Source organism: Lampetra fluviatilis, chromosome 5 (genome assembly GCF_964198595.1).
Source record: "Lampetra fluviatilis chromosome 5, kcLamFluv1.1, whole genome shotgun sequence".
Lineage (NCBI taxonomy): Eukaryota > Metazoa > Chordata > Hyperoartia > Petromyzontiformes > Petromyzontidae > Lampetra > Lampetra fluviatilis.
Genome location: NC_136279.1, coordinates 2484924 through 2509364, shown reverse-complemented (window position 1 = coordinate 2509364; position 24441 = coordinate 2484924). Strand labels below are relative to the sequence as shown.

At 48.3% G+C, this 24441-nt stretch overlaps 41 non-coding genes across 41 annotated transcripts; all 41 read left to right on the top strand.

Annotated features, from left to right (window-relative positions):
- The first annotated feature begins 567 nt into the window (after nucleotides 1-567).
- TRNAK-CUU (transfer RNA lysine (anticodon CUU)) lies at nucleotides 568-640 on the top strand. The gene has a single exon. It is a non-coding gene; the product is annotated as a tRNA-Lys (tRNA).
- Nucleotides 641-1268: 628 nt separating this feature from the next.
- Nucleotides 1269-1341, top strand: TRNAK-CUU (transfer RNA lysine (anticodon CUU)). Its single transcript has one exon. It is a non-coding gene; the product is annotated as a tRNA-Lys (tRNA).
- A 627-nt stretch (nucleotides 1342-1968) lies between these two features.
- On the top strand, nucleotides 1969-2041 carry TRNAK-CUU (transfer RNA lysine (anticodon CUU)). Its single transcript has one exon. It is a non-coding gene; the product is annotated as a tRNA-Lys (tRNA).
- Nucleotides 2042-2464: 423 nt separating this feature from the next.
- On the top strand, nucleotides 2465-2537 carry TRNAK-CUU (transfer RNA lysine (anticodon CUU)). The gene has a single exon. It is a non-coding gene; the product is annotated as a tRNA-Lys (tRNA).
- Nucleotides 2538-2961: 424 nt separating this feature from the next.
- Nucleotides 2962-3034, top strand: TRNAK-CUU (transfer RNA lysine (anticodon CUU)). Its single transcript has one exon. It is a non-coding gene; the product is annotated as a tRNA-Lys (tRNA).
- A 624-nt stretch (nucleotides 3035-3658) lies between these two features.
- Nucleotides 3659-3731, top strand: TRNAK-CUU (transfer RNA lysine (anticodon CUU)). Its single transcript has one exon. It is a non-coding gene; the product is annotated as a tRNA-Lys (tRNA).
- A 424-nt stretch (nucleotides 3732-4155) lies between these two features.
- TRNAK-CUU (transfer RNA lysine (anticodon CUU)) lies at nucleotides 4156-4228 on the top strand. Its single transcript has one exon. It is a non-coding gene; the product is annotated as a tRNA-Lys (tRNA).
- A 798-nt stretch (nucleotides 4229-5026) lies between these two features.
- On the top strand, nucleotides 5027-5099 carry TRNAK-CUU (transfer RNA lysine (anticodon CUU)). The gene has a single exon. It is a non-coding gene; the product is annotated as a tRNA-Lys (tRNA).
- Nucleotides 5100-5521: 422 nt separating this feature from the next.
- Nucleotides 5522-5594, top strand: TRNAK-CUU (transfer RNA lysine (anticodon CUU)). Its single transcript has one exon. It is a non-coding gene; the product is annotated as a tRNA-Lys (tRNA).
- A 739-nt stretch (nucleotides 5595-6333) lies between these two features.
- TRNAK-CUU (transfer RNA lysine (anticodon CUU)) lies at nucleotides 6334-6406 on the top strand. The gene has a single exon. It is a non-coding gene; the product is annotated as a tRNA-Lys (tRNA).
- A 626-nt stretch (nucleotides 6407-7032) lies between these two features.
- On the top strand, nucleotides 7033-7105 carry TRNAK-CUU (transfer RNA lysine (anticodon CUU)). The gene has a single exon. It is a non-coding gene; the product is annotated as a tRNA-Lys (tRNA).
- Nucleotides 7106-7529: 424 nt separating this feature from the next.
- On the top strand, nucleotides 7530-7602 carry TRNAK-CUU (transfer RNA lysine (anticodon CUU)). The gene has a single exon. It is a non-coding gene; the product is annotated as a tRNA-Lys (tRNA).
- A 626-nt stretch (nucleotides 7603-8228) lies between these two features.
- TRNAK-CUU (transfer RNA lysine (anticodon CUU)) lies at nucleotides 8229-8301 on the top strand. Its single transcript has one exon. It is a non-coding gene; the product is annotated as a tRNA-Lys (tRNA).
- A 423-nt stretch (nucleotides 8302-8724) lies between these two features.
- Nucleotides 8725-8797, top strand: TRNAK-CUU (transfer RNA lysine (anticodon CUU)). The gene has a single exon. It is a non-coding gene; the product is annotated as a tRNA-Lys (tRNA).
- A 624-nt stretch (nucleotides 8798-9421) lies between these two features.
- On the top strand, nucleotides 9422-9494 carry TRNAK-CUU (transfer RNA lysine (anticodon CUU)). The gene has a single exon. It is a non-coding gene; the product is annotated as a tRNA-Lys (tRNA).
- Nucleotides 9495-9917: 423 nt separating this feature from the next.
- TRNAK-CUU (transfer RNA lysine (anticodon CUU)) lies at nucleotides 9918-9990 on the top strand. The gene has a single exon. It is a non-coding gene; the product is annotated as a tRNA-Lys (tRNA).
- Nucleotides 9991-10617: 627 nt separating this feature from the next.
- TRNAK-CUU (transfer RNA lysine (anticodon CUU)) lies at nucleotides 10618-10690 on the top strand. Its single transcript has one exon. It is a non-coding gene; the product is annotated as a tRNA-Lys (tRNA).
- Nucleotides 10691-11113: 423 nt separating this feature from the next.
- TRNAK-CUU (transfer RNA lysine (anticodon CUU)) lies at nucleotides 11114-11186 on the top strand. The gene has a single exon. It is a non-coding gene; the product is annotated as a tRNA-Lys (tRNA).
- A 626-nt stretch (nucleotides 11187-11812) lies between these two features.
- Nucleotides 11813-11885, top strand: TRNAK-CUU (transfer RNA lysine (anticodon CUU)). The gene has a single exon. It is a non-coding gene; the product is annotated as a tRNA-Lys (tRNA).
- Nucleotides 11886-12308: 423 nt separating this feature from the next.
- Nucleotides 12309-12381, top strand: TRNAK-CUU (transfer RNA lysine (anticodon CUU)). Its single transcript has one exon. It is a non-coding gene; the product is annotated as a tRNA-Lys (tRNA).
- A 627-nt stretch (nucleotides 12382-13008) lies between these two features.
- On the top strand, nucleotides 13009-13082 carry TRNAK-CUU (transfer RNA lysine (anticodon CUU)). The gene has a single exon. It is a non-coding gene; the product is annotated as a tRNA-Lys (tRNA).
- A 421-nt stretch (nucleotides 13083-13503) lies between these two features.
- On the top strand, nucleotides 13504-13576 carry TRNAK-CUU (transfer RNA lysine (anticodon CUU)). Its single transcript has one exon. It is a non-coding gene; the product is annotated as a tRNA-Lys (tRNA).
- A 625-nt stretch (nucleotides 13577-14201) lies between these two features.
- TRNAK-CUU (transfer RNA lysine (anticodon CUU)) lies at nucleotides 14202-14274 on the top strand. Its single transcript has one exon. It is a non-coding gene; the product is annotated as a tRNA-Lys (tRNA).
- A 427-nt stretch (nucleotides 14275-14701) lies between these two features.
- TRNAK-CUU (transfer RNA lysine (anticodon CUU)) lies at nucleotides 14702-14774 on the top strand. The gene has a single exon. It is a non-coding gene; the product is annotated as a tRNA-Lys (tRNA).
- Nucleotides 14775-15198: 424 nt separating this feature from the next.
- TRNAK-CUU (transfer RNA lysine (anticodon CUU)) lies at nucleotides 15199-15271 on the top strand. The gene has a single exon. It is a non-coding gene; the product is annotated as a tRNA-Lys (tRNA).
- Nucleotides 15272-15997: 726 nt separating this feature from the next.
- Nucleotides 15998-16070, top strand: TRNAK-CUU (transfer RNA lysine (anticodon CUU)). The gene has a single exon. It is a non-coding gene; the product is annotated as a tRNA-Lys (tRNA).
- A 427-nt stretch (nucleotides 16071-16497) lies between these two features.
- On the top strand, nucleotides 16498-16570 carry TRNAK-CUU (transfer RNA lysine (anticodon CUU)). Its single transcript has one exon. It is a non-coding gene; the product is annotated as a tRNA-Lys (tRNA).
- Nucleotides 16571-16994: 424 nt separating this feature from the next.
- TRNAK-CUU (transfer RNA lysine (anticodon CUU)) lies at nucleotides 16995-17067 on the top strand. The gene has a single exon. It is a non-coding gene; the product is annotated as a tRNA-Lys (tRNA).
- A 175-nt stretch (nucleotides 17068-17242) lies between these two features.
- Nucleotides 17243-17315, top strand: TRNAK-CUU (transfer RNA lysine (anticodon CUU)). The gene has a single exon. It is a non-coding gene; the product is annotated as a tRNA-Lys (tRNA).
- Nucleotides 17316-17943: 628 nt separating this feature from the next.
- On the top strand, nucleotides 17944-18016 carry TRNAK-CUU (transfer RNA lysine (anticodon CUU)). Its single transcript has one exon. It is a non-coding gene; the product is annotated as a tRNA-Lys (tRNA).
- Nucleotides 18017-18654: 638 nt separating this feature from the next.
- On the top strand, nucleotides 18655-18727 carry TRNAK-CUU (transfer RNA lysine (anticodon CUU)). Its single transcript has one exon. It is a non-coding gene; the product is annotated as a tRNA-Lys (tRNA).
- Nucleotides 18728-19153: 426 nt separating this feature from the next.
- TRNAK-CUU (transfer RNA lysine (anticodon CUU)) lies at nucleotides 19154-19226 on the top strand. Its single transcript has one exon. It is a non-coding gene; the product is annotated as a tRNA-Lys (tRNA).
- A 424-nt stretch (nucleotides 19227-19650) lies between these two features.
- On the top strand, nucleotides 19651-19723 carry TRNAK-CUU (transfer RNA lysine (anticodon CUU)). The gene has a single exon. It is a non-coding gene; the product is annotated as a tRNA-Lys (tRNA).
- A 758-nt stretch (nucleotides 19724-20481) lies between these two features.
- Nucleotides 20482-20554, top strand: TRNAK-CUU (transfer RNA lysine (anticodon CUU)). The gene has a single exon. It is a non-coding gene; the product is annotated as a tRNA-Lys (tRNA).
- A 427-nt stretch (nucleotides 20555-20981) lies between these two features.
- Nucleotides 20982-21054, top strand: TRNAK-CUU (transfer RNA lysine (anticodon CUU)). The gene has a single exon. It is a non-coding gene; the product is annotated as a tRNA-Lys (tRNA).
- A 424-nt stretch (nucleotides 21055-21478) lies between these two features.
- Nucleotides 21479-21551, top strand: TRNAK-CUU (transfer RNA lysine (anticodon CUU)). The gene has a single exon. It is a non-coding gene; the product is annotated as a tRNA-Lys (tRNA).
- A 175-nt stretch (nucleotides 21552-21726) lies between these two features.
- On the top strand, nucleotides 21727-21799 carry TRNAK-CUU (transfer RNA lysine (anticodon CUU)). Its single transcript has one exon. It is a non-coding gene; the product is annotated as a tRNA-Lys (tRNA).
- A 628-nt stretch (nucleotides 21800-22427) lies between these two features.
- On the top strand, nucleotides 22428-22500 carry TRNAK-CUU (transfer RNA lysine (anticodon CUU)). Its single transcript has one exon. It is a non-coding gene; the product is annotated as a tRNA-Lys (tRNA).
- Nucleotides 22501-23137: 637 nt separating this feature from the next.
- TRNAK-CUU (transfer RNA lysine (anticodon CUU)) lies at nucleotides 23138-23210 on the top strand. Its single transcript has one exon. It is a non-coding gene; the product is annotated as a tRNA-Lys (tRNA).
- A 424-nt stretch (nucleotides 23211-23634) lies between these two features.
- On the top strand, nucleotides 23635-23707 carry TRNAK-CUU (transfer RNA lysine (anticodon CUU)). The gene has a single exon. It is a non-coding gene; the product is annotated as a tRNA-Lys (tRNA).
- Nucleotides 23708-24333: 626 nt separating this feature from the next.
- TRNAK-CUU (transfer RNA lysine (anticodon CUU)) lies at nucleotides 24334-24406 on the top strand. Its single transcript has one exon. It is a non-coding gene; the product is annotated as a tRNA-Lys (tRNA).
- The last annotated feature ends 35 nt before the right edge of the window (nucleotides 24407-24441 follow it).

Sequence of the window (24441 nt, the reverse complement as noted above, 5' to 3'; positions counted from 1 at the left end):
AATGGTTATTAATTTGAACCGATCTACGTGACTTTACCGAAAACCCCACAGAATATTATAACCTGCAGTCAGTAAAGCTTTAAGTAAAGATTTAGATCAAGTATTGCTAAGCAAAATGAAAAAAGAGCCGTTTTTTCGAATTCGGTAAAAAAGACTATTTCATAAGCCGCAATGCACGTGAATATGAGACAGTGGTCATCACGAACTAACGTCACGAAGCAGTCCTTACCGCGCCGCGTGCGGCTCTGGAGATGCTGGTTGCCGAACCCTGATGTTGACCGATTAACCACACATTACACTATATAACACGATTTTTGTTCTTGGGTAGTAAGTGTTATTTTCTAATTGCGTGTGCCTCAAAAGTATAGAAATGCTATTATTCCCCAAAAACTTTGCTTTTGTGACCAGGACTTTATGTGAAGGAAAGACACAAATGCACACGTTTTCTCATTGAAAATGGGAACATTTCTAAATATCACTTTTTGCTGAAATTCATGCTTTTTTGAAATATAAGGTGGGTGACATGACTCACAATCACCCCAAGTTAGACAGGGGCAGACCACAGCAGCCCGGCTAGCTCAGTCGGTAGAGCATGAGACTCTTAATCTCAGGGTCGTTGGTTCGAGCCCCACGTTGGGCGCAGAATAATTTTGTGATTTGCTTTGACTACCATTGTGCATTTCTGTGGACCAATTTAGCACGCATGATGAAAACAATCGAATTACCTTTTACTTATTGTCATGTTTTTTCTGAAATATACTGTGAGTCACTTGACTCACAATCACCCCAAGTTCGACTGGGGACACTTACAACAGCAGCCAGGCTCGTTCAGTGGGTCGAGCTAGAGACTCTTGATCTCAGGGTCGTGGGTTTGAGCACCATGTTGGGTGCAGAAACAACGTGTGATTCCAATGGACTTAAATTGTGCATTTATGTAGATCAAACACGTTCCTTCGGAGTGGGCAGGTAGGAACGTGGTTGGACAGCGCATTCGTGCGATCCGTGTCACGCGGCGCAAGCTGCGTGGGGCGGCGCGTCACGTGGTGCAGAGCCCGCCCAAAGCGCTCTATGAAATACAAATCGAGGGCGTGGCTATGCACGACAGACAGACAAATACTCCCTGGTGGGCAGTGTTGTTCCTACCTGTATTAACCAGACAGTATATCAACATACGAACTCCTTTTAACTTAAATTCATTTTTTTTAGTATACGGTGGGTGACATGACTCACAATCACCCCAAGTTAGGCAGGGGTCACTCACCACGGAAGCCCGGCTAGCTCAGTCGGTAGAGCATGAGACTCTTAATCTCAGGGTCGTGGGTTCGAGCCCCACGTTGGGCGCATAATAATTTTGTGATTTGCTTTGACTTCCATTGTGCATTTCTGTGGACCAATTTCGCACACATGATTAAAACAATCGAAACACATTCCTGCGGAGGGAGCTGGTAGGAACGATGGGTGGCCAGGGTCAACGGCGGCGTGGTGTATTCTGCAAATATGGCCGACTGCTAGGGCGGGCACAAGCCTTAAAAAAACACGTGTGTACAGTGCCCTGTGCAGACATGTGTAGTGCTGAACTAAAGGTTTTATTTTGACCGGGCAGGGCCCACTGAGCTCTATACGATTCGGAAGTGACCTTGCCTCGAATGATGGCTCAACGAATTGGCGGATTAAATGTAGAGATTGAGTGCCGTGGCCGCCTTCCGCACCCATCCCCTCCCTCCCCACCCATCCCCTCCCCAAACTCCCCTCCTCACCCAGCCCCTCCCCACCCTCCCCTCTCCACCCAGCCCCACCCACCCTTCCCATATTTGGAATCCACGACGGTCAAAATAATCCCCTGTGGGATGGTGTAACCAGAGGTTCCTACCAGTATTACCTGTTACTTATTGTCAAGTTTTTTTTTAATACGGTGGGTGACATGACTCACAATCACCCCAAGTTAGGCAGCGATGACACACCACAGAAGCCCGGCTAGCTCAGTCGGTAGAGCATGAGACTCTTAATCTCAGGGTCGTGGGTTCGAGCCCCACGTTGGGCGCAGAATAATTTTGTGATTTGCTTTGACTACCATTGTGCATCTCTGTGGGCCAATTTCGCACACATGATGAAAACAATCGAATTACCTTTTGCTTTTGTCATGTTTTCTGAAATATACTGTGGGTCACTTGACTCACAATCACCCCAAGTTCGACTGGGGACACTTACAACAGTAGCTAGGCTAGTTCAGTCGGTCGATCTAGAGACTCTTGATCTCAGGGTCGTGGGTTTGAGCCCCATGTTGGGTGCAGAAACAACGTGTGATTCCCATGGACTTAAATTGTCCATTTATGTAGATCAATTAACTAGACAGTCTTTAAACTTACTAATTCCTTTTTGCTTAAATTCATGTTTTTTTTAAATATACGGTGGGTGACATGACTCACAATCACCCCAAGTTAGACAGGGGTCACTCACCACAGCAGCCCGGCTAGCTCAGTCGGTAGAGCATGAGACTCTTAATCTCAGGTTCGTGGGTTCGAGCCCCACGTTGGGCGCAGAATAATTTTGTGATTTGCTTTGACTACCATTGTGCATCTCTGTGGGCCAATTTCGCACACATGATGAAAACAATCGAATTACCTTTTGCTTTTTGTCATGTGTTCTGAATTATACTGTGGGTCACTTGACTCACAATCACCCCAAATTCGACTGGGGACACTTACAACAGTAGCTAGGCTAGTTCAGTCGGTCCAGCTAGAGACTCTTGATCTCAGGGTCGTGGGTTTGAGCCCCATGTTGGGTGCAGAAACAACGTGTGATTCCCATGGACTTAAATTGTCCATTTATGTAGATCAATTAACTAGACAGTCTTTAAACGTACTAATTCATTTTTGCTTAAATTCATGTTTTTTTTAAATATACGGTGGGTGACATGACTCACAATCACCCCAAGTTAGACAGGGGTCACTCACCACAGCAGCCCGGCTAGCTCAGTCGGTAGAGCATGAGACTCTTAATCTCAGGGTCGTGGGTTCGAGCCCCACGTTGGGCGCAGAATAATTTTGTGATTTGCTTTGACTACCATTGTGCATTTCTGTGGACCAATTTAGCACGCATGATGAAAACAATCGAAACACATTCCTGCGGAGGGAGCTGGTAGGAACGATGGGTGGCCAGGGTCAACGGCGGCGTGGTGTATTCTGCAAATATGGCCGACTGTTAGGGCGGGCACAAGCCTTACAACACACGTGTGTACAGTGCCCTGTGCAGACATGTGCAGTGCTCAACTAAAGGTTTTATTTTGACCGGACAGGGACCACTGAGCTCTTTACGATTCGGAAGTGACCTTGCCTCGAATGATGGCTCAACGAATTGGCGGATTAAATGTAGAGATTGAGTGCCGTGGCCGCCTTCCGCACCCATCCCCTCCCTCCCCATCCATCCCCTCCCCAAACTCCCCTCCTCACCCAGCCCCTCCCCACCCTCCCCTCTCCACCCAGCCCCACCCACCCTTCCCATATTTGGAATCCACGACGGACAAAATAATCCCCTGTGGGCTGGTGTAACCAGAGGTTCCTACCAGTATTACCTGTTACTTATTGTCATCTTTTTTTTATACGGTGGGTGACATGACTCACAATCACCCCAAGTTAGACAGGGGTCACTCACCACAGCAGCCCGGCTAGCTCAGTCGGTAGAGCATGAGACTCTTAATCTCAGGGTCGTGGGTTCGAGCCCCACGTTGGGCGCAGAATAATTTTGTGATTTGCTTTGGCTACCATTGTGCATCTCTGTGGGCCAATTTCGCACACATGATGAAAACAATCGAATTACCTTTTGCTTTTGTCATGTTTTCTGAAATATACTGTGGGTCACTTGACTCACAATCACCCCAAGTTCGACTGGGGACACTTACAACAGTAGCTAGGCTAGTTCAGTCGGTCGAGCTAGAGACTCTTGATCTCAGGGTCGTGGGTTTGAGCCCCATGTTGGGTGCAGAAACAACGTGTGATTCCCATGGACTTAAATTGTCCATTTATGTAGATCAATTAACTAGACAGTCTTTAAACTTACTAATTCCTTTTTGCTTAAATTCATGTATTTTTTAAAATATGCGGTGGGTGACATGACTCACAATCACCCCAAGTTAGACAGGGGAAACTCACCACAGCAGCCCGGCTAGCTCAGTCGGTAGAGCATGAGACTCTTAATCTCAGCGTCGTGGGTTCGAGCCCCACGTTGGGTGCAGAATAATTTTGTGATTTGCTTTGACTACCATTGTGCATTTCTGTGGATCAATTTAGCACGCATGATGAAAACAATCGAAACACATTCCTGCGGAGGGAGCTGGTAGGAACGATGGGTGGCCAGGGTCAACGGCGGCGTGGTGTATTCTGCAAATATGGCCGACTGTTAGGGCGGGCACAAGCCTTACAACACACGTGTGTACAGTGCCCTGTGCAGACATGTGTAGTGCTCAACTAAAGGTTTTATTTTGACCGGACAGGGCCTACTGAGCTCTATACGATTCGGAAGTGACCTTGCCTCGAATGATGGCTCAACGAATTGGCGGATTAAATGTAGAGATTGAGTGCCGTGGCCGCCTTCCGCACCCATCCCCTCCCTCCCCACCCATCCCCTCCCTCCCCACCCATCCCCTCCCTCCCCACCCATCCCCTCCCTCCCCACCCATCCCCTCCCTCCCCACCCATCCCCTCCCTCCCCACCCATCCCCTCCCTCCCCACCCATCCCCTCCCTCCCCACCCATCCCCTCCCTCCCCACCCATCCCCTCCCTCCCCACCCATCCCCTCCCCAAACTCCCCTCCTCACCCAGCCCCTCCCCACCCTCCCCTCTCCACCCAGCCCCACCCACCCTTCCCATATTTGGAATCCACGACGGACAAAATAATCCCCTGTGGGCTGGTGTAACCAGAGGTTCCTACCAGTATTACCTGTTACTTATTGTCATGTTTTTTTTTTAATGCGGTTGGTGACATGACTCACAATGACCCCAAGTTAGGCAGCGATAACACACCACAGAAGCCCGGCTAGCTCAGTCGGTAGAGCATGAGACTCTTAATCTCAGGGTCGTGGGTTCGAGCCCCACGTTGGGCGCAGAATAATTTTGTGATTTGCTTTGACTACCATTGTGCATCTCTGTGGGCAAATTTCGCACACATGATGAAAACAATCGAATTACCTTTTGCTTTTGTCATGTTTTCTGAAATATACTGTGGGTCACTTGACTCACAATCACCCCAAGTTCGACTGGGGACACTTACAACAGTAGCTGGGCTAGTTCAGTCGGTCGATCTAGAGACTCTTGATCTCAGGGTCGTGGGTTTGAGCCCCATGTTGGGTGCAGAAACAACGTGTGATTCCCATGGACTTAAATTGTCCATTTATGTAGTTCAATTAACTAGACAGTCTTTAAACTTACTAATTCCTTTTTGCTTAAATTCATGTTTTTTTAAATATACGGTGGGTGACATGACTCACAATCACCCCAAGTTAGACAGGGGACACTCACCACAGCAGCCCGGCTAGCTCAGTCGGTAGAGCATGAGACTCTTAATCTCAGGGTCGTGGGTTCGAGCCCCACGTTGGGCGCATAATAATTTTGTGATTTGCTTTGACTACCATTGTGCATTTCTGTGGACCAATTTAGCACGCATGATGAAAACAATCGAAACACATTCCTGCGGAGGGAGCTGGTAGGAACGATGGGTGGCCAGGGTCAACGGCGGCGTGGTGTATTCTGCAAATATGGCCGACTGTTAGGGCGGGCACAAGCCTTACAACACACGTGTGTACAGTGCCCTGTGGAGACATGTGTAGTGCTCAACTAAAGGTTTTATTTTGACCGGACAGGGCCCACTGAGCTCTATACGATTCGGAAGTGATCTTGCCTCGAATGATGGCTCAACGAATTGGCGGATTAAATGTAGAGATTGAGTGCCGTGGCCGCCTTCCGCACCCATCCCCTCCCTCCCCACCCATCCCCTCCCTCCCCACCCATCCCCTCCCTCCCCACCCATCCCCTCCCTCCCCACCCATCCCCTCCCTCCCCACCCATCCCCTCCCTCCCCACCCATCCCCTCCCTCCCCACCCATCCCCTCCCCAAACTCCCCTCCTCACCCAGCCCCTCCCCACCCTCCCCTCTCCACCCAGCCCCACCCACCCTTCCCATATTTGGAATCCACGACGGACAAAATAATCCCCTGTGGGCTGGTGTAACCAGAGGTTCCTACCAGTATTACCTGTTACTTATTGTCATGTTTTTTTTTATGCGGTTGGTGACATGACTCACAATCACCCCAAGTTAGACAGGGGACACTCACCACAGCAGCCCGGCTAGCTCAGTCGGTAGAGCATGAGACTCTTAATCTCAGGGTCGTGGGTTCGAGCCCCACGTTGGGCGCATAATAATTTTGTGATTTGCTTTGACTACCATTGTGAATTTCTGTGGACCAATTTAGCACGCATGATGAAAACAATCGAAACACATTCCTGCGGAGGGAGCTGGTAGGAACGATGGGTGGCCAGGGTCAACGGCGGTGTGGTGTATTCTGCAAATATGGCCGACTGTTAGGGCGGGCACAAGCCTTACAACACACGTGTGTGCAGTGCCCTGTGCAGACATGTGTAGTGCTCAACTAAAGGTTTTATTTTGACCGGACAGGGCCCACTGAGCTCTATACGATTCAGAAGTGACCTTGCCTCGAATGATGGCTCAACGAATTGGCGGATTAAATGTAGAGATTGAGTGCCGTGGCCGCCTTCCGCACCCATCCCCTCCCTCCCCACCCATCCCCTCCCCAAACTCCCCTCCTCACCCAGCCCCTCCCCACCCTCCCCTCTCCACCCAGCCCCACCCACCCTTCCCATATTTGGAATCCACGACGGACAAAATAATCCCCTGTGGGCTGGTGTAACCAGAGGTTCCTACCAGTATTACCTGTTACTTATTGTCAAGTTTTTTTTTAATACGGTGGGTGACATGACTCACAATCACCCCAAGTTAGGCAGCGATAACACACCACGGAAGCCCGGCTAGCTCAGTCGGTAGAGCATGAGACTCTTAATCTCAGGGTCGTGGGTTCGAGCCCCACGTTGGGCGCAGAATAATTTAGTGATTTGCTTTGACTACCATTGTGCATCTCTGTGGGCCAATTTCGCACACATGATGAAAACAATGGAATTACCTTTTGCTTTTGTCATGTTTTCAGAAATATACTGTGGGTCACTTGACTCACAATCACCCCAAGTTCGACTTGGGACACTTACAACAGTAGCTGGGCTAGTTCAGTCGGTCGATCTAGAGACTCTTGATCTCAGGGTCGTGGGTTTGAGCCCCATGTTTGGTGCAGAAACAACGTGTGATTCCCATGGACTTAAATTGTCCATTTATGTAGATCAATTAACTAGACAGTCTTTAAACTTACTAATTCCTTTTTGCTTAAATTCATGTTTTTTTTTAAATATACGGTGGGTGACATGACTCACAATCACCCCAAGTTAGACAGGGGACACTCACCACAGCAGCCCGGCTAGCTCAGTCGGTAGAGCATGAGACTCTTAATCTCAGGGTCGTGGGTTCGAGCCCCACGTTGGGCGCATAATAATTTTGTGATTTGCTTTGACTACCATTGTGCATTTCTGTGGACCAATTTAGCACGCATGATGAAAACAATCGAAACACATTCCTGCGGAGGGAGCTGGTAGGAACGATGGGTGGCCAGGGTCAACGGCGGCGTGGTGTATTCTGCAAATATGGCCGACTGTTAGGGCGGGCACAAGCCTTACAACACACGTGTGTACAGTGCCCTGTGCAGACATGTGTAGTGCTCAACTAAAGGTTTTATTTTGACCGGACAGGGCCCACTGAGCTCTATACGATTCGGAAGTGACCTTGCCTCGAATGATGGCTCAACGAATTGGCGGATTAAATGTAGAGATTGAGTGCCGTGGCCGCCTTCCGCACCCATCCCCTCCCTCCCCACCCATCCCCTCCCCAAACTCCCCTCCTCACCCAGCCCCTCCCCACCCTCCCCTCTCCACCCAGCCCCACCCACCCTTCCCATATTTGGAATCCACGACGGACAAAATAATCCCCTGTGGGCTGGTGTAACCAGAGGTTCCTACCAGTATTACCTGTTACTTATTGTCAAGTTTTTTTTTAATACGGTGGGTGACATGACTCACAATCACCCCAAGTTAGGCAGCGATAATACACCACGGAAGCCCGGCTAGCTCAGTCGGTAGAGCATGAGACTCTTAATCTCAGGGTCGTGGGTGCGAGCCCCACGTTGGGCGCAGAATAATTTTGTGATTTGCTTTGACTACCATTGTGCATCTCTGTGGGCCAATTTCGCACACATGATGAAAACAATCGAATTACCTTTTGCTTTTGTCATGTTTTCTGAAATATACTGTGGGTCACTTGACTCACAATCACCCCAAGTTCGACTGGGGACACTTACAACAGTAGCTGGGCTAGTTCAGTCGGTCGATCTAGAGACTCTTGATCTCAGGGTCGTGGGTTTGAGCCCCATGTTGGGTGCAGAAACAACGTGTGATTCCCATGGACTTAAATTGTCCATTTATGTAGTTCAATTAACTAGACAGTCTTTAAACTTACTAATTCCTTTTTGCTTAAATTCATGTTTTTTTTAAATATACGGTGGGTGACATGACTCACAATCACCCCAAGTTAGACAGGGGACACTCACCACAGCAGCCCGGCTAGCTCAGTCGGTAGAGCATGAGACTCTTAATCTCAGGGTCGTGGGTTCGAGCCCCACGTTGGGCGCATAATAATTTTGTGATTTGCTTTGACTACCATTGTGAATTTCTGTGGACCAATTTAGCACGCATGATGAAAACAATCGAAACACATTCCTGCGGAGGGAGCTGGTAGGAACGATGGGTGGCCAGGGTCAACGGCGGTGTGGTGTATTCTGCAAATATGGCCGACTGTTAGGGCGGGCACAAGCCTTACAACACACGTGTGTGCAGTGCCCTGTGCAGACATGTGTAGTGCTCAACTAAAGGTTTTATTTTGACCGGACAGGGCCCACTGAGCTCTATACGATTCAGAAGTGACCTTGCCTCGAATGATGGCTCAACGAATTGGCGGATTAAATGTAGAGATTGAGTGCCGTGGCCGCCTTCCGCACCCATCCCCTCCCTCCCCACCCATCCCCTCCCCAAACTCCCCTCCTCACCCAGCCCCTCCCCACCCTCCCCTCTCCACCCAGCCCCACCCACCCTTCCCATATTTGGAATCCACGACGGACAAAATAATCCCCTGTGGGCTGGTGTAACCAGAGGTTCCTACCAGTATTACCTGTTACTTATTGTCATGTTTTTTTTATGCGGTTGGTGACATGACTCACAATGACCCCAAGTTAGGCAGCGATAACACACCACAGAAGCCCGGCTAGCTCAGTCGGTAGAGCATGAGACTCTTAATCTCAGGGTCGTGGGTTCGAGCCCCACGTTGGGCGCAGAATAATTTTGTGATTTTCTTTGACTACCATTGTGCATCTCTGTGGGCCAATTTCGCACACATGATGAAAACAATCGAATTACCTTTTGCTTTTGTCATGTTTTCTGAAATATACTGTGGGTCACTTGACTCACAATCACCCCAAGTTCGACTGGGGACACTTACAACAGTAGCTGGGCTAGTTCAGTCGGTCGATCTAGAGACTCTTGATCTCAGGGTCGTGGGTTTGAGCCCCATGTTGGGTGCAGAAACAACGTGTGATTCCCATGGACTTAAATTGTCCATTTATGTAGTTCAATTAACTAGACAGTCTTTAAACTTACTAATTCCTTTTTGCTTAAATTCATGTTTTTTTAAAATATACGGTGGGTGACATGACTCACAATCACCCCAAGTTAGACAGGGGACACTCACCACAGCAGCCCGGCTAGCTCAGTCGGTAGAGCATGAGACTCTTAATCTCAGGGTCGTGGGTTCGAGCCCCACGTTGGACGCATAATAATTTTGTGATTTGCTTTGACTACCATTGTGCATTTCTGTGGACCAATTTAGCACGCATGATGAAAACAATCGAAACACATTCCTGCGGAGGGAGCTGGTAGGAACGATGGGTGGCCAGGGTCAACGGCGGTGTGGTGTATTCTGCAAATATGGCCGACTGTTAGGGCGGGCACAAGCCTTACAACACACGTGTGTGCAGTGCCCTGTGCAGACATGTGTAGTGCTCAACTAAAGGTTTTATTTTGACCGGACAGGGCCCACTGAGCTCTATACGATTCAGAAGTGACCTTGCCTCGAATGATGGCTCAACGAATTGGCGGATTAAATGTAGAGATTGAGTGCCGTGGCCGCCTTCCGCACCCATCCCCTCCCTCCCCACCCATCCCCTCCCCAAACTCCCCTCCTCACCCAGCCCCTCCCCACCCTCCCCTCTCCACCCAGCCCCACCCACCCTTCCCATATTTGGAATCCACGACGGACAAAATAATCCCCTGTGGGCTGGTGTAACCAGAGGTTCCTACCAGTATTACCTGTTACTTATTGTCAAGTTTTTTTTTTAATACGGTGGGTGACATGACTCACAATCACCCCAAGTTAGGCAGCGAAAACACACCACGGAAGCCCGGCTAGCTCAGTCGGTAGAGCATGAGACTCTTAATCTCAGGGTCGTGGGTTCGAGCCCCACGTTGGGCGCAGAATAATTTTGTGATTTGCTTTGACTACCATTGTGCATCTCTGTGGGCCAATTTCGCACACATGATGAAAACAATCGAATTACCTTTTGCTTTTGTCATGTTTTCAGAAATATACTGTGGGTCACTTGACTCACAATCACCCCAAGTTCGACTTGGGACACTTACAACAGTAGCTGGGCTAGTTCAGTCGGTCGATCTAGAGACTCTTGATCTCAGGGTCGTGGGTTTGAGCCCCATGTTTGGTGCAGAAACAACGTGTGATTCCCATGGACTTAAATTGTCCATTTATGTAGATCAATTAACTAGACAGTCTTTAAACTTACTAATTCCTTTTTGCTTAAATTCATGTTTTTTTTAAATATACGGTGGGTGACATGACTCACAATCACCCCAAGTTAGACAGGGGACACTCACCACAGCAGCCCGGCTAGCTCAGTCGGTAGAGCATGAGACTCTTAATCTCAGGGTCGTGGGTTCGAGCCCCACGTTGGGCGCATAATAATTTTGTGATTTGCTTTGACTACCATTGTGCATTTCTGTGGACCAATTTAGCACGCATGATGAAAACAATCGAAACACATTCCTGCGGAGGGAGCTGGTAGGAACGATGGGTGGCCAGGGTCAACGGCGGCGTGGTGTATTCTGCAAATATGGCCGACTGTTAGGGCGGGCACAAGCCTTACAACACACGTGTGTACAGTGCCCTGTGCAGACATGTGTAGTGCTCAACTAAAGGTTTTATTTTGACCGGACAGGGCCCACTGAGCTCTATACGATTCGGAAGTGACCTTGCCTCGAATGATGGCTCAACGAATTGGCGGATTAAATGTAGAGATTGAGTGCCGTGGCCGCCTTCCGCACCCATCCCCTCCCTCCCCACCCATCCCCTCCCCAAACTCCCCTCCTCACCCAGCCCCTCCCCACCCTCCCCTCTCTACCCAGCCCCACCCACCCTTCCCATATTTGGAATCCACGACGGACAAAATAATCCCCTGTGGGCTGGTGTAACCAGAGGTTCCTACCAGTATTACCTGTTACTTATTGTCAAGTTTTTTTTTAATACGGTGGGTGACATGACTCACAATCACCCCATGTTAGGCAGCGATAATACACCACGGAAGCCCGGCTAGCTCAGTCGGTAGAGCATGAGACTCTTAATCTCAGGGTCGTGGGTTCGAGCCCCACGTTGGGCGCAGAATAATTTTGTGATTTGCTTTGACTACCATTGTGCATCTCTGTGGGCCAATTTCGCACACATGATGAAAACAATCGAATTACCTTTTGCTTTTGTCATGTTTTCTGAAATATACTGTGGGTCACTTGACTCACAATCACCCCAAGTTCGACTGGGGACACTTACAACAGTAGCTGGGCTAGTTCAGTCGGTCGATCTAGAGACTCTTGATCTCAGGGTCGTGGGTTTGAGCCCCATGTTGGATGCAGAAACAACGTGTGATTCCCATGGACTTAAATTGTCCATTTATGTAGATCAATTAACTAGACAGTCTTTAAACTTACTAATTCCTTTTTGCTTAAATTCATGTTTTTTTTAAATATACGGTGGGTGACATGACTCACAATCACCCCAAGTTAGACAGGGGACACTCACCACAGCAGCCCGGCTAGCTCAGTCGGTAGAGCATGAGACTCTTAATCTCAGGGTCGTGGGTTCGAGCCCCACGTTGGGCGCATAATAATTTTGTGATTTGCTTTGACTACCATTGTGCATTTCTGTGGACCAATTTAGCACGCATGATGAAAACAATCGAAACACATTCCTGCGGAGGGAGCTGGTAGGAACGATGGGTGGCCAGGGTCAACGGCGGCGTGGTGTATTCTGCAAATATGGCCGACTGTTAGGGCGGGCACAAGCCTTACAACACACGTGTGTGCAGTGCCCTGTGCAGACATGTGTAGTGCTCAACTAAAGGTTTTATTTTGACCGGACAGGGCCCACTGAGCTCTATACGATTCGGTAGTGACCTTGCCTCGAATGATGGCTCAACGAATTGGCGGATTAAATGTAGAGATTGAGTGCCGTGGCCGCCTTCCGCACCCATCCCCTCCCTCCCCACCCATCCCCTCCCCAAACTCCCCTCCTCACCCAGCCCCTCCCCACCCTCCCCTCTCCACCCAGCCCCACCCACCCTTCCCATATTTGGAATCCACGACGGACAAAAGAATCCCCTGTGGGCTGGTGTAACCAGAGGTTCCTACCAGTATTACCTGTTACTTATTGTCATGTTTTTTTTTTAATACGGTGGGTGACATGACTCACAATCACCCCAAGTTAGACAGGGGTCACTCACCACAGCAGCCCGGCGAGCTCAGTCGGTAGAGCATGAGACTCTTAATCTCAGGGTCGTGGGTTCGAGCCCCACGTTGGCGCAGAATAATTTTGTGATTTGCTTTGACTACCATTGTGCATCTCTGTGGGCCAATTTCGCACACATGATGAAAACAATCGAATTACCTTTTGCTTTTGTCATGTTTTCTGAAATATACTGTGGGTCACTTGACTCACAATCACCCCAAGTTCGACTGGGGACACTTACAACAGTAGCTAGGCTAGTTCAGTCGGTCGATCTAGAGACTCTTGATCTCAGGGTCGTGGGTTTGAGCCCCATGTTGGGTGCAGAAACAACGTGTGATTCCCATGGACTTAAATTGTCCATTTATGTAGATCAATTAACTAGACAGTCTTTAAACTTACTAATTCCTTTTTGCTTAAATTAATGTTTTTTTGAAATATACGGTGGGTGACATGACTCACAATCACCCCAAGTTAGACAGGGGTCACTCACCACAGCAGCCCGGCTAGCTCAGTCGGTAGAGCATGAGACTCTTAATCTCAGGGTCGTGGGTTCGAGCCCCACGTTGGGCGCATAATAATTTTGGATTTGGTTTGACTACCATTGTGCATTTCTGTGGACCAATTTAGCACGCATGATGAAAACAATCGAAATACATTTCTGCGGAGGGAGCTGGTAGGAACGATGGGTGGCCAGGGTCAAAGGCGGCGTGGTGTATTCTGCAAATATGGCCGACTGTTAGGGCGGGCACAAGCCTTACAACACACGTGTGTACAGTGCCCTGTGCAGACATGTGTAGTGCTCAACTAAAGGTTTTATTTTGACCGGACAGGGCCCACTGAGCTCTATACGATTCGGAAGTGACCTTGCCTCGAATGATGGCTCAACGAATTGGCGGATTAAATGTAGAGATTGAGTGCCGTGGCCGCCTTCCGCACCCATCCCCTCCCTCCCCACCCATCCCCTCCCCAAACTCCCCTCCTCACCCAGCCCCTCCCCACCCTCCCCTCTCCACCCAGCCCCACCCACCCTTCCCATATTTGGAATCCACGACGGACAAAATAATCCCCTGTGGGCTGGTGTAACCAGAGTTTCCTACCAGTATTACCTGTTACTTATTGTCATGTTTTTTTTTAATACGGTGGGTGACATGACTCACAATCACCCCAAGTTAGGCAGCGATAACACACCACAGAAGCCCGGCTAGCTCAGTCGGTAGAGCATGAGACTCTTAATCTCAGGGTCGTGTGTTCGAGCCCCACGTTGGGCGCTCAATAATTTTGTGATTTCCTTTGACGACTATTGTGCATTTCTGTGGACCAATTTAGCATGCATGATGAAAACAATCTAATTACCTTTTACGTATTGTCATGTTTTTTCTGAAATATACTGTGGGTCACTTGACTCACAATCACCCCAAGCTCGACTGGGGACACTTACAACAGCAGCTAGGCTAGTTCAGTCGATAGCGCATGAGACTCTTGATCTCAGGGTCGTGGGTTTGAGCCCCATTTTTGGTGCAGAAACAACGTGTGATTCCCATGGACTTAAATTGTCCATTTATGTAGATCAATTAACTAGACAGTCTTTAAACTTACTAATTCCTTTTTACTTAAATTCACGTTTTTTTTTAAATATACGGTGGGTGACATGACTCACAATCACCTCAAGTTAGACAGGGGTCACTCACCACAGAAGCCCGGCTAGCTCAGTCGGTAGAGCATGAGACTCTTAATCTCAGGGTCGTGGGTTCGAGCCCCACGTTGGGCGCAGAATTTTTTTGTGATTTACTTTGACTACCATTGTGCATCTCTGTGGGCCAATTTCGCACACATGATGAAAACAATCGAATTACGTTTTGCTTTTTGTCATGTTTTCTGAAATATGCTGTGGGTCACTTGACTCACATTCACCCCAAGTTCGACTGGGGACACTTACAACAGTAGCTAGGCTAGTTCAGTCGGTCGAGCTAGAGACTCTTGATCTCAGGGTCGTGGGTTTGAGCCCCATTTTTGGTGCAGAAACAACGTGTGATTCCCATGGACTTAATATGTCCATTTATGTAGATCAATAAACTAGACAGGCTTTAAACTTACTAATTCCTTTTTGCATAAATTAATGTTTTTTTGAAATATACGGTGGGTGACATGACTCACAATCACCCAAAGTTAGACAGGGGTCACTCACCACAGCAGCCCGGCTAGCTCAGTCGGTAGAGCATGAGACTCTTAATCTCAGGGTCATGGGTTCGAGCCCCACGTTGGGCGCATAATTATTTTGGATTTGGTTTGACTACCATTGTGCATTTCTGTGGACCAATTTAGCACGCATGATGAAAACAATCGAAATACATTTCTGCGGAGGGAGCTGGTAGGAACGATGGGTGGCCAGGGTCAAAGGCGGCGTGGTGTATTCTGCAAATATGGCCGACTGTTAGGGCGGGCACAAGCCTTACAACACACGTGTGTACAGTGCCCTGTGCAGACATGTGTAGTGCTCAACTAAAGGTTTTATTTTGACCGGACAGGGCCCACTGAGCTTTATACGATTCGGAAGTGACCTTGCCTCGAATGATGGCTCAACGAATTGGCGGATTAAATGTAGAGATTGAGTGCCGTGGCCGCCTTCCGCACCCATCCCCTCCCTCCCCTCCCCACCCATCCCCTCCCTCCCCACCCATCCCCTCCCTCCCCACCCATCCCCTCCCTCCCCACCCATCCCCTCCCTCCCCACCCATCCCCTCCCTCCCCACCCATCCCCTCCCCAAACTCCCCTCCTCACCCAGCCCCTCCCCACCCTCCCCTCTCCACCCAGCCCCACCCACCCTTCCCATATTTGGAATCCACGACGGACAAAATAATCCCCTGTGGGCTGGTGTAACCAGAGGTTCCTACCAGTATTACCTATTACTTATTGTCATGTTTTTTTTTTAATACGGTGGGTGACATGACTCACAATCACCCCAAGTTAGGCAGCGATAACACACCACAGAAGCCCGGCTAGCTCAGTCGGTAGAGCATGAGACTCTTAATCTCAGGGTCGTGGGTTCGAGCCCCACGTTGGGCGCTCAATAATTTTGTGATTTCCTTTGACGACTATTGTGCATTTCTGTGGACCAATTTAGCATGCATGATGAAAACAATCTAATTACCTTTTACGTATTGTCATGTTTTTTCTGAAATATACTGTGGGTCACTTGACTCTCAATCACCCCAAGCTCGACTGGGGACACTTACAACAGCAGCTAGGCTAGTTCAGTCGATAGCGCATGAGACTCTTGATCTCAGGGTCGTGGGTTTGAGCCCCATTTTTGGTGCAGAAACAACGTGTGATTCCCATGGACTTAAATTGTCCATTTATGTAGATCAATTAACTAGACAGTCTTTAAACTTACTAATTCCTTTTTACTTAAATTCACGTTTTTTTTTTAATATACGGTGGGTGACATGACTCACAATCACCTCAAGTTAGACAGGGATCACTCACCACAGAAGCCCGGCTAGCTCAGTCGGTAGAGCATGAGACTCTTAATCTCAGGGTCGTGGGTTCGAGCCCCACGTTGGGCGCAGAATTATGTTGGGATTTACTTTGACTACCATTGTGCATCTCTGTGGGCCAATTTCGCACACATGATGAAAACAATCGAATTACCTTTTGCTTTTTGTCATGTTTTCTGAAATATGCTGTGGGTCACTTGACTCACATTCACCCCAAGTTCGACTGGGGACACTTACAACAGTAGCTAGGCTAGTTCAGTCGGTCGAGCTAGAGACTCTTGATCTCAGGGTCGTGGGTTTGAGCCCCATTTTTGGTGCAGAAACAACGTGTGATTCCCATGGACTTAATATGTCCATTTATGTAGATCAATAAACTAGACAGGCTTTAAACTTACTAATTCCTTTTTGCATAAATTAATGTTTTTTTGAAATATACGGTGGGTGACATGACTCACAATCACCTCAAGTTAGACAGGGGTCACTCACCACAGCAGCCCTGCTAGCTCAGTCGGTAGAGCATGAGACTCTTAATCTCAGGGTCGTGGGTTCGAGCCCCACGTTGGGCGCTCAGCAATTTTGTTATTTCCTTTGACGACAATTGTGCATTTCTGTGGACCAATTTAGCACGCATGATGAAAACAATCGAATTACCTTTTACTTATTGTCATGTTTTCTGAAATATACTGTGGGTCACTTGACTCACAATCACCCCAAGTTCGACTGGGGACACTTACAACAGCAGCTAGGCTAGTTCAGTCGATAGAGCATGAGACTCTTGATCTCAGGGTCGTGGGTTCGAGCCCCACGTTGGGCGCTCAATAATGTTGTGATTTCCTTTGACGACTATTGTGCATTTCTGTGGATCAATTTAGCACGCATGATGAAAACAATCGAAACACATTCCTGTGGAGGGAGCTGGTAGGAACGATGGGTGGCCAGGGTCAACGGCGGCGTGGTGTATTCCGCAAATATGGCCGACTGCTAGGGCGGGCACAAGCCTTATAAACACACGTGTGTACAGTGCCCTGTGCAGACATGTGTAGTGCTCAACTAAAGGTTTTATTTTGACCGGGCAGGGCCCACTGAGCTCTATACGATTCGGAAGTGACCTTGCCTCGATTGATGGCTCAACGAATTGGCGGATTAAATGTAGAGATTGAGTGTCGTGGCCGCCTTCCGCACCCATCCCCTCCCTCCCCACCCATCCCCTCCCCTCCCCAAACTCCCCTCCTCACCCAGCCCCTCCCCACCCTCCCCTCTCCACCCAGCCCCACCCACCCTTCCCATATTTGGAATCCACGACGGACAAAATAATCCCCTGTGGGCTGGTGTAACCAGAGGTTCCTACCAGTATTGTTACTTATTGTCATGTTTTTTTTTAATACGGTGGGTGACATGACTCACAATGACCCCAAGTTAGGCAGCGATAACACACCACAGAAGCCCGGCTAGCTCAGTCGGTAGAGCATGAGACTCTTAATCTCAGGGTCGTGGGTTCGAGCCCCACGTTGGGCGCTCAATAATTTTGTGATTTCCTTTGACGACTATTGTGCATTTCTGTGGACCAATTTAGCACGCATGATGAAAACAATCGAATTACTTTTTACTTATTGTCATGTTTTCTGAAATATACTGTGGGTCACTTGACTCATAATCACCCCAAGTTCGACTGGGGACACTTACAACAGCAGCTAGGCTAGTTCAGTCGGTAGAGCATGAGACGCTTTATCTCAGGGTCGTGGGTTTGAGCCCCACGTTGGGCGCTCAATAATTTTGTGATTTACTTTGACTACCATTGTGCATCTCTGTGGACCAACTTCGCACACATGATGAAAACAATCGAATTACCTTTTGCTTTTTGTCATGTTTTCTGAAAGTTCGACTGGGGACACTTACAACAGTAGCTAGGCTAGTTCAGTCGGTCGAGCTAGAGACTCTTGATCTCAGGGTCGTGGGTTTGAGCCCCATTTTTGGTGCAGAAACAACGTGTGATTCCCATGGACTTAAATTGTCCATTTATGTAGATCAATTAACTAGATAATCTTTAAACTTACTAATTCCGTTTTGCTTAAATTCATGTTTTTTTTGAAATATACGGTGGGTGACATGACTCACAATCACCTCAAGTTAGACAGGGGTCACTCACCACAGCAGCCCGGCTAGCTCAGTCGGTAGAGCATGAGACTCTTAATCTCAGGGTCGTGGGTTCGAGCCCCACGTTGGGCTCTCAGCAATTTTGTGATTTCTATTTGACAACTATTGTGCATTTCTGTGGACCAATTTAGCACGCATGATGAAAACAATCGAATTACCTTTTACTTATTGTCATGTTTTCTGAAATATACTGTGGGTCACTTGACTCACAATCACCCCAAGCTCGACTGGGGACACTTACAACAGCAGCTAGGCTAGTTCAGTCGATAGCGCATGAGACTCTTGATCTCAGGGTCGTGGGTTTGAGCCCCATTTTTGGTGCAGAAACAACGTGTGATTCCCATGGACTTAAATTGTCCATTTATGTAGATCAATTAACTAGACAGTCTTTAAACTTACTAATTCCTTTTTACTTAAATTCACGTTTTTTTTTGAATATACGGTGGGTGACATGACTCACAATCACCTCAAGTTAGACAGGGGTCACTCACCACAGAAGCCCGGCTAGCTCAGTCGGTAGAGCATGAGACTCTTAATCTCAGGGTCGTGGGTTCGAGCCCCACGTTGGGCGCAGAATTTTTTTGTGATTTACTTTGACTACCATTGTGCATCTCTGTGGGCCAATTTCGCACACATGATGAAAACAATCGAATTACGTTTTGCTTTTTGTCATGTTTTCTGAAATATTCTGTGGGTCACTTGACTCACATTCACCCCAAGTTCGACTGGGGACACTTACAACAGTAGCTAGGCTAGTTCAGTCGGTCGAGCTAGAGACTCTTGATCTCAGGGTCGTGGGTTTGAGCCCCATTTTTGGTGCAGAAACAACGTGTGATTCCCATGGACTTAATATGTCCATTTATGTAGATCAATAAACTAGACAGGCTTTAAACTTACTAATTCCTTTTTGCATAAATTAATGTTTTTTTGAAATATACGGTGGGTGACATGACTCACAATCACCCCAAGTTAGACAGGGGTCACTCACCACAGCAGCCCGGCTAGCTCAGTCGGTAGAGCATGAGACTCTTAATCTCAGGGTCGTGGGTTCGAGCCCCACGTTGGGCGCATAATTATTTTGGATTTGGTTTGACTACCATTGTGCATTTCTGTGGACCAATTTAGCACGCATGATGAAAACAATCGAAATACATTTCTGCGGAGGGAGCTGGTAGGAACGATGGGTGGCCAGGGTCAAAGGCGGCGTGGTGTATTCTGCAAATATGGCCGACTGTTAGGGCGGGCACAAGCCTTACAACACACGTGTGTACAGTGCCCTGTGCAGACATGTGTAGTGCTCAACTAAAGGTTTTATTTTGACCGGACAGGGCCCACTGAGCTTTATACGATTCGGAAGTGACCTTGCCTCGAATGATGGCTCAACGAATTGGCGGATTAAATGTAGAGATTGAGTGCCGTGGCCGCCTTCCGCACCCATCCCCTCCCTCCCCACCCATCCCCTCCCTCCCCACCCATCCCCTCCCTCCCCACCCATCCCCTCCCTCCCCACCCATCCCCTCCCTCCCCACCCATCCCCTCCCTCCCCACCCATCCCCTCCCTCCCCACCCATCCCCTCCCTCCCCACCCATCCCCTCCCCAAACTCCCCTCCTCACCCAGCCCCTCCCCACCCTCCCCTCTCCACCCAGCCCCACCCACCCTTCCCATATTTGGAATCCACGACGGACAAAATAATCCCCTGTGGGCTGGTGTAACCAGAGGTTCCTACCAGTATTACCTGTTACTTATTGTCAAGTTTTTTTTTAATACGGTGGGTGACATGACTCACAATCACCCCAAGTTAGGCAGCGATAACACACCACGGAAGCCCGGCTAGCTCAGTCGGTAGAGCATGAGACTCTTAATCTCAGGGTCGTGGGTTCGAGCCCCACGTTGGGCGCTCAATAATTTTGTGATTTCCTTTGACGACTATTGTGCATTTCTGTGGACCAATTTAGCATGCATGATGAAAACAATCTAATTACCTTTTACGTATTGTCATGTTTTTTCTGAAATATACTGTGGGTCACTTGACTCTCAATCACCCCAAGCTCGACTGGGGACACTTACAACAGCAGCTAGGCTAGTTCAGTCGATAGCGCATGAGACTCTTGATCTCAGGGTCGTGGGTTTGAGCCCCATTTTTGGTGCAGAAACAACGTGTGATTCCCATGGACTTAAATTGTCCATTTATGTAGATCAATTAACTAGACAGTCTTTAAACTTACTAATTCCTTTTTACTTAAATTCACGTTTTTTTTTTAATATACGGTGGGTGACATGACTCACAATCACCTCAAGTTAGACAGGGGTCACTCACCACAGAAGCCCGGCTAGCTCAGTCGGTAGAGCATGAGACTCTTAATCTCAGGGTCGTGGGTTCGAGCCCCACGTTGGGCGCAGAATTATGTTGTGATTTACTTTGACTATCATTGTGCATCTCTGTGGGCCAATTTCGCACACATGATGAAAACAATCGAATTACCTTTTGCTTTTTGTCATGTTTTCTGAAATATGCTGTGGGTCACTTGACTCACATTCACCCCAAGTTCGACTGGGGACACTTACAACAGTAGCTAGGCTAGTTCAGTCGGTCGAGCTAGAGACTCTTGATCTCAGGGTCGTGGGTTTGAGCCCCATTTTTGGTGCAGAAACAACGTGTGATTCCCATGGACTTAATATGTCCATTTATGTAGATCAATAAACTAGACAGGCTTTAAACTTACTAATTCCTTTTTGCATAAATTAATGTTTTTTTGAAATATACGGTGGGTGACATGACTCACAATCACCTCAAGTTAGACAGGGGTCACTCACCACAGCAGCCCTGCTAGCTCAGTCGGTAGAGAATGAGACTCTTAATCTCAGGGTCGTGGGTTCGAGCCCCACGTTGGGCGCTCAGCAATTTTGTTATTTCCTTTGACGACAATTGTGCATTTCTGTGGACCAATTTAGCACGCATGATGAAAACAATCGAATTACCTTTTACTTATTGTCATGTTTTCTGAAATATACTGTGGGTCACTTGACTCACAATCACCCCAAGTTCGACTGGGGACACTTACAACAGCAGCTAGGCTAGTTCAGTCGATAGAGCATGAGACTCTTGATCTCAGGGTCGTGGGTTCGAGCCCCACGTTGGGCGCTCAATAATGTTGTGATTTCCTTTGACGACTATTGTGCATTTCTGTGGATCAATTTAGCACGCATGATGAAAACAATCGAAACACATTCCTGTGGAGGGAGCTGGTAGGAACGATGGGTGGCCAGGGTCAACGGCGGCGTGGTGTATTCCGCAAATATGGCCGACTGCTAGGGCGGGCACAAGCCTTATAAACACACGTGTGTACAGTGCCCTGTGCAGACATGTGTAGTGCTCAACTAAAGGTTTTATTTTGACCGGGCAGGGCCCACTGAGCTCTATACGATTCGGAAGTGACCTTGCCTCGATTGATGGCTCAACGAATTGGCGGATTAAATGTAGAGATTGAGTGTCGTGGCCGCCTTCCGCACCCATCCCCTCCCTCCCCACCCATCCCCTCCCCTCCCCAAACTCCCCTCCTCACCCAGCCCCTCCCCACCCTCCCCTCTCCACCCAGCCCCACCCACCCTTCCCATATTTGGAATCCACGACGGACAAAATAATCCCCTGTGGGCTGGTGTAACCAGAGGTTCCTACCAGTATTGTTACTTATTGTCATGTTTTTTTTTAATACGGTGGGTGACATGACTCACAATGACCCCAAGTTAGGCAGCGATAACACACCACAGAAGCCCGGCTAGCTCAGTCGGTAGAGCATGAGACTCTTAATCTCAGGGTCGTGGGTTCGAGCCCCACGTTGGGCGCTCAATAATTTTGTGATTTCCTTTGGCGACTATTGTGCATTTCTGTGGACCAATTTAGCACGCATGATGAAAACAATCGAATTACTTTTTACTTATTGTCATGTTTTCTGAAATATACTGTGGGTCACTTGACTCACAATCACCCCAAGTTCGACTGGGGACACTTACAACAGTAGCTAGGCTAGTTCAGTCGGTAGAGCATGAGACGCTTTATCTCAGGGTCGTGGGTTTGAGCCCCACGTTGGGCGCTCAATAATTTTGTGATTTACTTTGACTACCATTGTGCATCTCTGTGGACCAACTTCGCACACATGATGAAAACAATCGAATTACCTTTTGCTTTTAGTCATGTTTTCTGAAAGTTCGACTGGGGACACTTACAACAGTAGCTAGGCTAGTTCAGTCGGTCGAGCTAGAGACTCTTGATCTCAGGGTCGTGGGTTTGAGCCCCATTTTTGGTGCAGAAACAACGTGTGATTCCCATGGACTTAAATTGTCCATTTATGTAGATCAATTAACTAGATAATCTTTAAACTTACTAATTCCGTTTTGCTTAAATTCATGTTTTTTTTAAATATACGGTGGGTGACATGACTCACAATCACCTCAAGTTAGACAGGGGTCACTCACCACAGCAGCCCGGCTAGCTCAGTCGGTAGAGCATGAGACTCTTAATCTCAGGGTCGTGGGTTCGAGCCCCACGTTGGGCGCTCAGCAATTTTGTGATTTCTATTTGACAACTATTGTGCATTTCTGTGGACCAATTTCGCACACATGATGAAAACAATCGAATTACCTTTTGCTTTTGTCATGTTTTCAGAAATATACTGTGGGTCACTTGACTCACAATCACCCCAAGTTCGACTTGGGACACTTACAACAGTAGCTGGGCTAGTTCAGTCGGTCGATCTAGAGACTCTTGATCTCAGGGTCGTGGGTTTGAGCCCCATGTTTGGTGCAGAAACAACGTGTGATTCCCATGGACTTAAATTGTCCATTTATGTAGATCAATTAACTAGGCAGTCTTTAAACTTACTAATTCCTTTTTGCTTAAATTCATGTTTTTTTTAAATATACGGTGGGTGACATGACTCACAATCACCCCAAGTTAGACAGGGGACTCTCACCACAGCAGCCCGGCTAGCTCAGTCGGTAGAGCATGAGACTCTTAATCTCAGGGTCGTGGGTTCGAGCCCCACGTTGGGCGCATAATAATTTTGTGATTTGCTTTGACTACCATTGTGCATTTCTGTGGACCAATTTAGCACGCATGATGAAAACAATCGAAACACATTCCTGCGGAGGGAGCTGGTAGGAACGATGGGTGGCCAGGGTCAACGGCGGCGTGGTGTATTCTGCAAATATGGCCGACTGTTAGGGCGGGCACAAGCCTTACAACACACGTGTGTACAGTGCCCTGTGCAGACATGTGTAGTGCTCAACTAAAGGTTTTATTTTGACCGGACAGGGCCCACTGAGCTCTATACGGTTCGGAAGTGACCTTGCCTCGAATGATGGCTCAACGAATTGGCGGATTAAATGTAGAGATTGAGTGCCGTGGCCGCCTTCCGCACCCATCCCCTCCCTCCCCACCCATCCCCTCCCCAAACTCCCCTCCTCACCCAGCCCCTCCCCACCCTCCCCTCTCCACCCAGCCCCACCCACCCTTCCCATATTTGGAATCCACGACGGACAAAATAATCCCCTGTGGGCTGGTGTAACCAGAGGTTCCTACCAGTATTACCTGTTACTTATTGTCAAGTTTTTTTTTAATACGGTGGGTGACATGACTCACAATCACCCCAAGTTAGGCAGCGATAATACACCACGGAAGCCCGGCTAGCTCAGTCGGTAGAGCATGAGACTCTTAATCTCAGGGTCGTGGGTTCGAGCCCCACGTTGGGCGCTCAGCAATTTTGTGATTTCTATTTGACAACTATT